This window comes from Siphateles boraxobius, unplaced genomic scaffold, assembly GCF_051911475.1.
Source record: "Siphateles boraxobius isolate OS27281-9 unplaced genomic scaffold, OSU_SipBor_1 155, whole genome shotgun sequence".
Classification (NCBI taxonomy): Eukaryota; Metazoa; Chordata; class Actinopteri; order Cypriniformes; family Leuciscidae; genus Siphateles; species Siphateles boraxobius.
The window spans coordinates 55,092-67,920 of record NW_027508761.1 but is presented as its reverse complement, the minus strand read 5'-3'; the positions used below and the strand labels follow the sequence as shown (position 1 = coordinate 67,920).

The following is a 12,829-nucleotide window of genomic DNA, read 5'->3' as shown; positions in this document are numbered from 1 at the left end:
CAGTCTTAAGTAAGAGACAGCTCCATACCCAACCTCACTGGCATCAGAGAAGTGGTGAAGCTGTATAGTGACAGGGTTGCCAAAGTCGTTAGGCTTAATGCAACGATCGATCTTAAACTTTGCCACCTTGCGGAGATCTTCCAACCAACCAGCCCATTGCTTAGCGAGAACATGGGGAATATCTTCATCCCATCCTAGGTTTCTTTTACAGAGTTCCTGCAGTAACAACTTAGCCATCATGCTGAATGGAGCAAGGAAGCCCAATGGGTCATAAAGGGAGCTGACCACCGAAAGAATTCCTCTTCTCGTCCGTGGTTGCTCGTGTGCTGAGGCCTTAAATCCAAATTGGTCAGTCTCAACGTACCTTTGTAGTCCTAATGTACGTTCAACAGGAAGTTGATCTGTATCCAAATCTAGCTCCATCATGTCTTTTGCTCTGTGGACTTCGCTGACAGAGCGCAACACTGCACGACTATTGCTGACCCACTTTGACAGAGTGAATCCTCCTTTCTGACAAAGTGCAGTTAAATCCTCGATCATTTTCCTAGCTTCCTCTTCTGAGGCCATTGAACGGAGGCAATCATCAACATAAAAATTGTTTTTCACTGTACTCACAACCTCTGGAGGGAAGTGTTCTGCGTTGTCATCTGCAGTTCTCCTTAAGGCATAATTGGCACAGCTTGGCGATGATGCAGCTCCAAATAGATGTACCTTCATGCGATATTCCTGCGAAGCCTGTGCAGTGTCACCACCTGGCCACCAGAGGAAGCGGAGAAAGTTAACGTGCTTATTTGAGACATGAACCTGGTGAAACATAGATTGGATATCAGCCACTATTGCAATAGGCTCCTGCCTAAATCGGACTAAAACTCCAATGAGGCTGTTGGTGAAATCGGGGCCTTGCAAAAGCTGACTATTGAGCGATGTTCCTTTGTATGAGGCTGCACAGTCAAAAACAACTCTTAGCTTGCCCTTCTGAGGATGATACACACCGTGGTGAGGTATATACCACACTTTCCCATTGTTCTGTGTCAGCTGGTCAAGAGGAACTGGCTCAGCATGTCGCTGTGATATTATTGCATTTAGGAACGTGATATATTCCTCCTTAAAAACACTGTTCCTGTCAAACTTTCTTTTCAGGCTACATAAGCGCTGTTCTGCTATATAACGATTATCCGGCAGGGTTACATTTTCCTTTCTGAATGGCAAATCAATACAGTAATGACCTCCAATTAGCTTTGCTGTGCTACTGACAATATCCATGAACTTAATATCTTCTCTGGACATTTCAATCTGCTCTTCTGATGATTTCTCATTAAAGTCATGGTGATACTGCTTAACAAGCATTTCTTGCAGATGTTCAACAGAGATGCGATTTGCTGTTACAGCAGAATAACCACTCTTACCTCTACAGCTTCCACCATGAAGAGGACCATTAATGACCCAGCCAACCCTGGTTCTGACAGCGTATGGGCCCTCATCTAGGCTATTTATTACTTCCCACGGCTCCAAAACCTTAGGGGCGTCAGTTCCAATAAGCAGATCTACATTTGCATGAATGTCATAGAGTGTTACATCCTTCAAATACGGCCATGGATCAATATCTGCTTGTCGTGGAATATTAAGTGTAGACACAGGTATAGTTCTTTGAGTCAAAACATCAGGAAGCTCTATGAAATCTTCAACACCCATGCCAGACACTTCAAGACCTGACAAAACATGAGCATTCACAACCTTTCGTTGGCCCATTGTTCTCAACAAAATGCTTGTCTTCTTACCTCGCAAATTTAACCTTTTCGCCATGGTTTCTGTACAGAATGTGCCGGAACTGCCAGGATCCAGAAAAGCATATGTCTGCATGATCTTATTAGTCAGTTTGCTTCTAACCTTTACTGCAACAATAGAGAAGGTAGAATCATCTTCCACACCGGCCCCAATATGGCCACACGTCTGAAAGGTTACGATTGAATCACTTGAAAGGCTCACAGGTAGTTTGGCTTGTCTTACAGATGTGCCTTTATCCTGTCTTTCTATATGAAGGACCCCGGGGTGTTTCTGATGACATACATGGCAATCCAATCGACTCCTGCAGTCCTTGCTCGTGTGGCCTACCTTCAGGCAACCAAAACAAATACCCTTGTCCTTAATGAAGTTGATCTTGTCCCGGTGTGCCTTGGCCTTAAACTGTGAGCACTGACCTAGTGTGTGGTTTCTCTGCAGGCAGAAAAGACAGCAATGAGTGGAGGGTGTGCCATGTTCTGCAGGCCGTGCCATAGCTTCTTCCCTCACAGGAGTGACATTCGTAACGTAGCTGCTTTCCTTCCTTCTTTGTCGTAGCTGACTGCTACAGGAGGCCTTGACATTAGGATGTTGAGGATCTTGAATGTTTCCAAAAACTGGATCTGTAACAATTTTCACTTGTCTCTCAATAAAATTTACAAGATCAATGAATGTAGCCCTCTGTCCACTTCTTTCTTGCAGATCACATGCAATATTCCTCCAGTTTTCTCTTAGTTTGTAAGGAAGTTTTAAAATGATACTCCACATGTTAGCTGGTAAGTCCAGTTCCCTCATATACATTACTTGTTCTGTTAGGTTTGAACATCCTCTGAGAAACAGAGAGAATGATTGTAATCCTTTTACATCTTCACCTTTAACGGGTGTCCAGTTAAATATTTTTTCCATGTAGGCAGATGCAATTTTATGTTCATCTCCAAAGTGCTGAGCAAGAAGACTCTTGGCTCTGTGATAGCCTTGATCTGGAGGCATATGCTGACAACTATGCACAAGATCCTTTGGCTGCCCCCTAGTGTATTGTTCAAGGAAGCTCAAACAGTCGCTGGGATTATTCGTTTTCTTCTCCACTACATTTTCAAAGGCTCTAATGAAGGATTTATATTGAAGAGGGTCTCCATCAAAAACTTGCAGATTTCTTGGAGGAAGAACAGAGGATATATTTTGCTGAACCAACAGTGCAGTGATTTCGTTTTGTTTTTGCATAATGCCCACCATGTCATTTTTGTTGTTACCGCTTTGAGTTTGAGAGTTTAACATATGTCCCATTTGACGTCCATTTGCAGTCTGTACTTCTTGATACGGAGCTTCTGGCCCAAACGGCCTTCCATACATTTGCTCAGCAAATCCTTGTCTTGGCCTAACAACTGTTGCAGGATCAGGTACAGCAAGAACATCATTTTCATGTGGGACAAAAGCTTTGACAAGAGGATCTAAACAGATGGATCTTTGAGCTTTGCTCCTCTCCAAATAAGAGTTCATTCCATCAGATCGTCTTGAACCGCACTGTGATGAATTAATTTCAAAAACTTGAAGCCTTGCAGTTGTAGCTGCCAAATCTGTTTCAAGCGCTAATTGCTCTTTTTCTCTACGAAGCCTTTCCTCCTGCGCTTCTATATGATGTTTCCTTTTTAAAGCTTCGGAGCGTTTAAGAAGAGCTGCTCTCTCGGCCTCCGCATTAATGCGCGCCGTGGATGTTGCAGAAATCTTTGATATGCCGGTGGTGCGTGATTTTACAGAACTTGCTCCTACACTTGAGACGTTAGAAATACTGTCTTCAGGTTGTATTCCATCGTCAACACATCCTGCGTCGATAGGTTCTTTTGGCTGCGAGTATGGATAACCAGCTTTAGACAGCCACTCCTTCACATCTTCAACAAATGCATGACATGATTTCATCTTCTCCTCAAAGGTTTTAGTTTTAGTGGTGAGTATTTCATCATCTGGTAGAGGCAATTCCATAAATGTTTCATGTATATCGAGTGCTTCTTCATAACACTTAATGAACAAAGCGAGCTGAGTGTTCACCACGTCGGCATTTTCAGTTAATTCCATTAAGGCACGGATTTTATCCATAAGCTTCTTAGCCTGGTTAGTTTTTGCAGTGCGTTTTTCTTGACAAGTTTGTATGTAAAAGCACATTCCTTTAGAAGTCAATTTGATTGACCGCTTTGATTCCGGCCTCTCCACATCAGTCATTTTGTTGCAAACTTGTAGCCTAATTGTTGACAATATCAGTGAATGTTCACAATCGGGCAACAAGGTTAGCAAAGATGGCGATCTTTATCGAAACAACTTTGTTTTATACAACAAATCCTCTTCATCCACACAAGCACACACAGCACTGGCTTTACCCTTTTATGAATGTATAGGCCACCCAGTGGGTTGATAATTCAACAAGCGCACAGCCAATTAAAGCAGTTCAAGATCACGTACCTCTTCATGAAACCGTTTTCCTATACGGCATTTCTTGCAGTACATACCAACTGGAGATTTCTTAGCTCGGGCAAGGCCTCTGTCTCATGCCAGCAGATAATCCATAAATGGTAAATAAAACAATCCATACTGATTTTCCATCGGGTATCCCAATAATATCCGAAGCTAATTCCAAGGAAAGTTCTTCTTCTTTCTTTAATCAATGAGCGGGTTTTTTACTTGTTGTAGTGGCCGTTTGTCAACAAACAAAAGGAAATTAAACTTAAATCAAACCTTCAAACGACAACTTCTAGCACTCTGGGCAGGTGATGTACGCAGGCAAGAAATAAATCAAATTCAAGGCTGGATTCAGGGTTTGTGGGTGGTTTATTTGATCCAACTGAGCAAGCAATACAGCATCTCTCGCGCTGGTAAAAAACCATGTGCCCATCACCCAGGTGCTACAGGCCACCTCCTACTTCCTACCTATATTTACCCTCACCTGTGCCCAATACTGCCCTCAGGTGTCTAAATCAACATTGCAATTATTAAACTAACCAAAAATAAAGACTAAACATATAAATAAAAACAATTAACTAAACAAACAAACAAAAGAACATTACCAAAATATATATTACTAATGTGAACAAAATAATAATAATAAACAAATTAATTAATTAACAAAATTACCACTACTGAAAGCAAACTAATGTAGCTCCAACAGTACGATTTTCTTAGATGGACTCGATAACGGCAGTACTGGCACAAACATATCGTTAATCGTAATTCCGCGTTCAACCAAACCATCAACCATCTGAACATCGGCAAGAAAAACAACAACAATTTGTTCATCCTTGAAGCTGACTTGATATTTAACCCACCAACCTGTTCGCTGACTGCAACCACCACATCTTCCACAGATATTGAATCATCAGGTGTGCATTTCAAACCGTGTCTAAGAGTCAAGCGTGAGAAATCTCCGCTTGACCCCATTTATCTAGGTTTGCCGACCTCAGTCGGCGTTCAAAAATAAGTTTGTTAAATAAACTAAACTCTTTAACGAAATCTTATAAAAAAGAAAACGAAAAAACAAGATTAAAGTAAACAAACTCTCATGTGCTCCCGAACTCTAATTCTTCCCACTACCCACAATCCCTAGCGAGAGAGAGAGAGAGAGACCCAAGAAAGGGACCCAGAGAGTCAGAAGAGAGCAGAGCATAGAAAAAGACAGAGCATAGAAAGAGTCCCCTTTTATCCTTTCTCTGACCATGTGACTATAACCCAAATGTGAGACATTTAAACTGACCAATCAGATAAATACAACTTCCCCCAACGTAAAAAAGGTGGGACAATTTCATAGACCCCCGAAGTACACCCAGTTTGGCCTTGAGTCTTATCAGCAGTCAGCACCCCTGTGTCTTTAGGAATTCCAAATGTTCCTTGTGGAAGAAAGAGGGGGTGGAAAACAATAAAACAAATGTCTTTGTTATTTTATTTAAGCAGGAAAATCAATCCTTACAGCAGTATGCAGATGAATACACCAATCAGCCTCAGAACAGGTCTCAGTAAAATCTACTACTAATCTGGGCCCGGTTCCCCGATAACGCTCAATCTTAGCGCGCTAAGAAGACTCGAAAATATATATTATACCAAAGTTGTTTATGTGTGTTCCCCGAAGTGTCCCTTAGGAAGCTTCTTAAGACGCTGCCTCTTACGTTCGACGTTACAAAGGCGCTGTCCCAAGTGAAGGTGCTGAATTAGTTGGCATCGATTGCTCAGGAATCGATTTTCCAATTCACGCGAAGGAGCAATACGGCGTTAAGAAAGACAACACGTTCTATGCAAATGAAACATTCCTCAAATTATTCCAGTAACATTTATTTTAACATAGTTTAAGTTATCAGTAAAATATAGACTATTAATTAAATTATCAAATTGTCAGTATATGTTCACACGATATGTTGTGACGGGTAGACGAACCGGGTATCCCTCGCTAATCATCCACCCTCCTTATCCCGTTGTGCCACTTGTGCCGCTTGACATGGGTTTAACGACTTCCAAAAATTATGTAATACACTTTTATATTAATGGTAAGGTACTTTACAATCAGAATTGATTGGCAAGCAGCTGCAGTTACTTACTACAGTTGTTTAATGCGGTAGGCCTATTGATTGCCATTGGTCTACATGAACAGAGAGAGAGAGTTAGATACAGAATATGGTGGTAAGCGCAGGTCTGAGAAGGTCCAGCAGCTGCATAATGAGTTGTCTTGGGAGGCGAATTTTTTTTTAATATAGCCACGTCAGGCAAAATGTCAAAAGGGCTTAAGTTTTGCCGAATAAAAAAATTGACATCCGTGGACTAAACGGCTCCGCGGCCGGCGCCGTCTTTGATTCAATACAAGGACATGTTGGATCGCTGCCATAGTTGATCGCTTACTGGACGCCACCATGCTTACCCATTTATAGATCTTAGCCATTTAGAGCTAAATTGTTTGCCAGATTTTAATTATCAAAAGTGATTGCCAATTTAAATGCTTTAGTGACATTGCGAAATAGCCTAGGCTAATTACCACCATATTAGTTCTGATACCAAATAAAGTCAACTTCATAAATAGGCCTGTATCCATTGCAAACATATTTTATTATTAGTCTTAAAATGTCCGTAACATAAAATCATTGTTGAGCCACAACATTGTCAACATACCATAGTTTGACTTGTACTGCGCTGCGCTGATTTCTAAAGACTGCTGCACAGTGGCGGCGACTAGCGTCTTGAGCTCAAACAACGCTAAGAGAGAGCTTACGAATGGTCCAGACCAACCTTACGAAAGTGTGACTTACAGAAGATATACTTAGCGTACGAACGTGTCGGGAATCGTGCCATCAGGTTAAGAGAGAGGTTAAGGAATAGGTTAAGAACTAGGCTACTTAGCGATAAGAACGTTTTGGGGAACCGGGCCCAGGAGTTTTGGTGCGAATGGCAGGATAAATTGAACATTGTGCATAAAGTGATTTAAATGTTCATACATTTCATATGTAAATTGTTCTGTTCATGTATAACTTACATGTTTGAGCCTGTAATGTTTAAATACAACCCATATAGAAGCAAAACTTTTTCCCCTCAGATCCTGACTTGCTCTGTGCAAAAGGACAAGAGTGATTCAGCTAAAGATCTTACACAGCTTACATATCACACCTTATTAATTCAGTTTATTCTCATCTCTTCTTCAAATGCAGGAGATTACACCGGTTGTTTATGAGACCGTCACATAATAAAGCTGTTGAATTGAGTCACATATTGTAATTTAAAGTCACATGTAAATTAAAAAGCCTTTTGTAAAAAAAGACTTTTTTACTTGTTAACTATTCGTAAAAAAAAAAAAAACAATTGATAGCTTGGATTAGTGATAATGGTATAATTTTTTTTTTTTTTTTCCTGTCATTTTTTGTTGGTTCAATTGTATTTTTCATTTTTTTTTATATATACATCTATTTATATTGTGTTGTCATACTTGATTTTTGTATTATTTATTGTTCCCCCTTTACTATGTCTCAGGCAGTGTTTGCTGTGGTGAAATGTGTTGAACTTAAAAATATTATTTAAAAAATAAATATTTTGAGCAATGTTTTTTAGAGGTTTACTCTAAGTATTGTTAGGAAATTATTGATATTTTTCTTTCATCTTTTTTTTACTTTTTTAAGGATCTGCTTGAAGATTGGGACAAAATGTTCCTAAACATAAAGTCCCAAATTGCATTTTTTTTTACCTGTAAAGCCTGTGATTATGTGAACTGAAAGCTGTTTATGAGACGTCATGCGGCTGTTTTCAGTATCTTCAGTTTTATATTTTTCTTTGGAGTTGCATTTGCCAGTTGACATCATGGTTGACATGTAGGCCTACAGTGTCACGGATGATGGATTTCAAAATGTTTCTGATGAAACTTCACTGAAGCGCAGCCCACACAAAATGCATATGTTGTGAAATATATGTCAAAACGTTTTTGCTTTGTTTTTCTGGAAAAACAAGAAAACCTATATATATATATATATATATATATATATATAAGATGTATTCATTCACTTTGGTTGTAACGTACGGACAGAGGCGGTCGGATCCATGTGCAGAAATTTATTATAACTTGAACATAAACAGAAATAAACCAGGTACACAAATAAACAAGGGCAATCCAATAACTCATGGTGTAAACAGGCGTAGGTCGAGACAGGCAGCACAGGTTCGCAAACAGTCCAGGATACAGGCAAAGGTCGAGAGTCCAGGGAAACGGAGAAACAGAACAGGGAATAACGCTCAGAAATGCACGCTTATGGTGCGTTCACACCGGACGCGAATAGCGCGTCAGGCGCGAGTGATTTCAATGTTAAGTCAATGCAAAGACGCACTCCACTTTATTCCTATGGGTGACGTCACGCGACTTTAACGCGCCCGCAAAGCATCCCGGGAAGGCGGTGCTTCATTGTGAAAAATGCTGCGCGTCAAAAAGCTGGCCGATGCCCATCTTTATGCAAATGAATCCGTCAAACGCGACGCGTCTATCCAATAGAAGTAGTCTCTCGAGGGGCCTTTGTTCTAGACTGGCCGCTGGGTCAAAACCACGCCCATAGCTGTAAAGTTGAGGAACGCCCATCAACTTACAAATGTGGAGAGGCGTGCGACACCACGCTTCAGTCGTGTCGCAAAAGTGGATCAGTACCGTAAATCATTCGCGCGTAACGTGCTTAACGCGCCATACGCTCAATTCGCGCCATTCGCGCGAACGAGGCGTATTCGCGTCTGCCGCGCTCTACGCCTCATTCGCGCCGCAGGAATTTTTTACGCGCGTAACGCGTCTTTGCATTGACTTAACAGTACTGATCCACTTTTGCGACACGACTGAAGCGTGGTGTCGCACGCCTCTCCACATTTGTTAGTTGATGGGCGTTCCTCAAGTTTACCGCTATGGGCGTGGTTTTGACCCAGCAGCCAGTCTAGAACAAAGGCCCCTCGAGAGACTACTTCTATTGGATAGACGCGTCGCGTTTGACGGATTCATTTGCATAAAGATGGGCATCGGCCAGCTTTTTGACGCGCAGCATTTTTCACAATGAAGCGCCGCCTTCCCGGGATGCTTTGCGGGCGCGTTAAAGTCGCGTGACGTCACCCATAGGAATAAAGTGGAGTGCGGCGCGACTGAAGTGTCGCACGGACAAGTGGATCAGTACCGTTAACATACATTGAAATCACTCGCGCCTGACGCGCTATTCGCGTCCGGTGTGAACGCACCATTAGGCAAGGCAAGTTTATTTATATAGCACATTTCATACACTGTGGCAATTCAAAATTCTTTACATAGAAAGGAATTAAAATAATCACACTATGGCAATTCAAAGAGCTTTGCATAGAAAATAAACACAAAATAAAAGCAAGGGAAATTAAAAAAGTTATGAAAGGAATTAAGAGATAAATGATACAGTCATAAAATGATTTTTTTGAAACAGTCCTAACATTATTATTTATATGAATGCTGCGTTCGTCACCGTCAATGATTCACACTGATAATAATGTGCCAGTTTGTTTCATTTGTACATTGATTATTTATTCTACGGCAACAACAACATAGTCATGTGTGTGTAAACAATTTCATCTATACCACGAATTTAATTTCTCGTGTCATTTATACGCTAAAAATAGTTTTTGCGTGTATATGATACGCACTTTATGGCGTGTAAGACGCACTCACACCCTAATCCTACCCAAGGGGTTTACAGTGCGTAGCATATGCACGCAAAAACCATTTTTGGCGTATATATGGAGAAATTAAATTCGTGGTATAGATACGCACTTTTACGCATATTAGAATTATTTCTGAAGCATCTGAAACATTTCTCAAATTATAACATCTTGTACTCTTAAAAATAAAGCTTCCAAAATGTTTTTTTTTACAGCGATGCCGGATAGAAGAACTATTTTTGTTTAGTGAACAGTTTTTAAAAGAACCTTCTTTTAGAGTGAAAAACATTTAAAAAAAATCTTTTAAAAAAATCCACTATAAATAACTTTTTGTTAATAGAAAGGTTCATGGATGTTCAAGTTTCTTCATGAACCATCGATGCCAATAAAGAAGCTTTATTTTGAAGAGTAAAGCGCTCATGTTGACAGAGATCATGCAAACCACATTTGTATTTGATAATGACATTTAAGCGAGAAGACATGATCAGATGATCCGCACACATACTGTATCTGTACACAAAAACACATTTTTTAATGTTTTTCTTTTCTTACTCTAAAAATTTGTACTCTGTAGAAGATACTGATTATTTAAAAAAAAAAAAAATTTATTCATCAATTCTTTGAAGACTGGAGTAATGATGGTGAACTTTCAGCTATTATCACAGGAATAAATTACATTTTACAAAATATTCAAATAGAAAACATGTTATCTCAGATTCTCTAAACTGTTAAACATTGCTCTGTATTTTGTTAACTAAATTAAAAAAAAACATTATCCTTTTGTGGGTCAATTTTAAAGGGATAGTTCGTTCAAAAATAACAATTCTGTCGCACTCATGTTGTTTCAAAGTTGTGTGACTCATTCTTCTCTGGAACATATTTTGAAAAATGCGTCAGTTATGTTGTTTGTACATACAATGGAAGTCAATCAGCACCAATATTAGTTTAAATGGTTCCCAATGTTCTTCAGAGTATCTTCTTTTCTGTTTCACAGGAACTGAATATTACACAACACCCCAAAGAGAAACTCCGCCTATTCATTCACTCCCTTTGATGTGAACACATGGAATTACAATGTGACGTCATGCGATTTTGGCAGCATAAATAGTGGATCAGAATCAATCTGTGAGACAAACTGCCTGATAATACAGTTTATTATCCAGATTTGATCACCAGCACAATGACTGATGCAAAGCAAATTTTGGGAGGATGGAGCACAGAGGAGCCTGTCAATGCAGATGTGGAGAACATCTGCACTGAGGTAAGAGACAGAAAATCACTCTTGTAGTAAATGTGTTTTTGTTAAAACACAGCCAAGTAAAATTATCTATTTTGATGCTGTAAAATGTGTTATTTAAAAAAAAAATGTTTTCCTTTTCACTTCAAATCACAAAACATTTCACTTGAGTTTTATGATATCTGACTGCTAGACGTACCTCCCTAGAGACCAATAAACGAAATCTTTTTAAAATAATAATTTAGATGAATATGTCCCAAAACGCCGGATCCGTCTGGACGAAACGCCGATCCGATAAAAAAATTTGTACGTATACAGCTAAACGCGTCTCCGTGCGGACAGGGCCTAAAATGTGTATTTGTTTATTCAGGCAGGGAAGCAGGCTGGAGTCCATTTTGATGTTTGCATTCCTAAAACCTTCAGGCATCAGATTGTGGCAGGAAAAAACTATCTGGTCAAGGTAAATGAGTGTTTTGTATTGTTTCACAGAAATACTTTCAGCAAAATTTGTATGTTTCTAATATCAACAAGCGAACTATGGCAGACAGTGTGTCCTAAACGGGTGTGATGTGTCATTTTTCCGTCCTCTCTGAAAGATACAATTTCTTCACTGTAAAAAACTTCACTGTATAAAGTTTCTCTGCATTTGTATAACAGAAAACTTTTCTCAACTGTGTAGCGTTGCTGGACACTCAAATCTAGTTTGCAATGGTCACTGTAGCAGAACTCGTAGAAATATGTTCGCGGTGTCATGGATCAATGTGAACAGACTACAGTTTTACTTGGAAGAGATCACATAAATGCATGTGTATTCTCTCTCTCTCTCTCTCTCTCTCTCTCTCTCTCTCTCTCTCTCTCTCTCTCTCTCTCTCTCTCTCTCTCTCTCTCTCTCTCTCTCTCTCTCTCTCTCTCTCTCTCTCTCTCTCTCTCTCTCAGGTGAAGGTCGGAGTAGAGAAGTACCTTCATGTGATGATATTTCAAGCTCTCTCCTGCCATGGAGAGAAACTGACTGTGCTCGGAGTCCAGTACCCTAAAACCGCCAGTGACCCTCTGGAACCCTTTAAAATTAAACACTAACCGACCGCATGCAGAAAATAGTTTGTCTGATATAATAACAGACACACAATGAGCTGCCATACTGTAGCCTATAGAGGAACTGTGAAAACTGTTTTATTCCTCAGTAAACTCAATATTCAAACCCTCAGTGCCTGTGTCAGTGTGTTTATGTGAACAACACCAAATTCACTTTACTTTACTACAATTGTTTTATGCTGAAATAATAATCTCAAAAACAGTTAAAATTTCTCATTCCATATCTTTAAAAACAAAAAGTAAAATAAAATACTGTAAAATGGCATTCATTTTTCAGATGAATTAAATAAATCAAAAACTTGTGCACCACACGCGGCTATTGACTGATGAACAGGTAATACTTGATTTTTCAAAAGTGTGTTGTAACGCAAGCGTTACTGAACATGTACCGAGTAAAATATGACTGGAAATTGATTAGTAATGCCTTACATTACTGCGTTACAGCAAAAAGTAATATGTTACTGTAATGCATTACTTTTGTAACGCGTTACTCCCAACACCGGTGCTAATTAGATGATGAACGTTTATGTTGCTACACAATTAGGCTGCAAATATAGTGGG

The 12,829-nt window shown here is 39.7% G+C and overlaps 1 long non-coding RNA gene across 2 annotated transcripts in view; it reads left to right on the top strand.

Annotated features, from left to right (window-relative positions):
- The window catches only part of LOC143738846 (uncharacterized), a 58,953-nt gene extending 46,573 nt beyond the window's left edge, over window positions 1-12,380 (top strand). For both annotated transcript variants that reach the window (XR_013204054.1, XR_013204053.1), the window contains 3 exons: window positions 10,934-11,200; window positions 11,547-11,636; window positions 12,113-12,380. This is a non-coding gene — a long non-coding RNA (uncharacterized LOC143738846). The remainder of the gene's footprint in view (window positions 1-10,933; window positions 11,201-11,546; window positions 11,637-12,112) is intronic.
- Window positions 12,381-12,829: the final 449 nt, after the last annotated feature.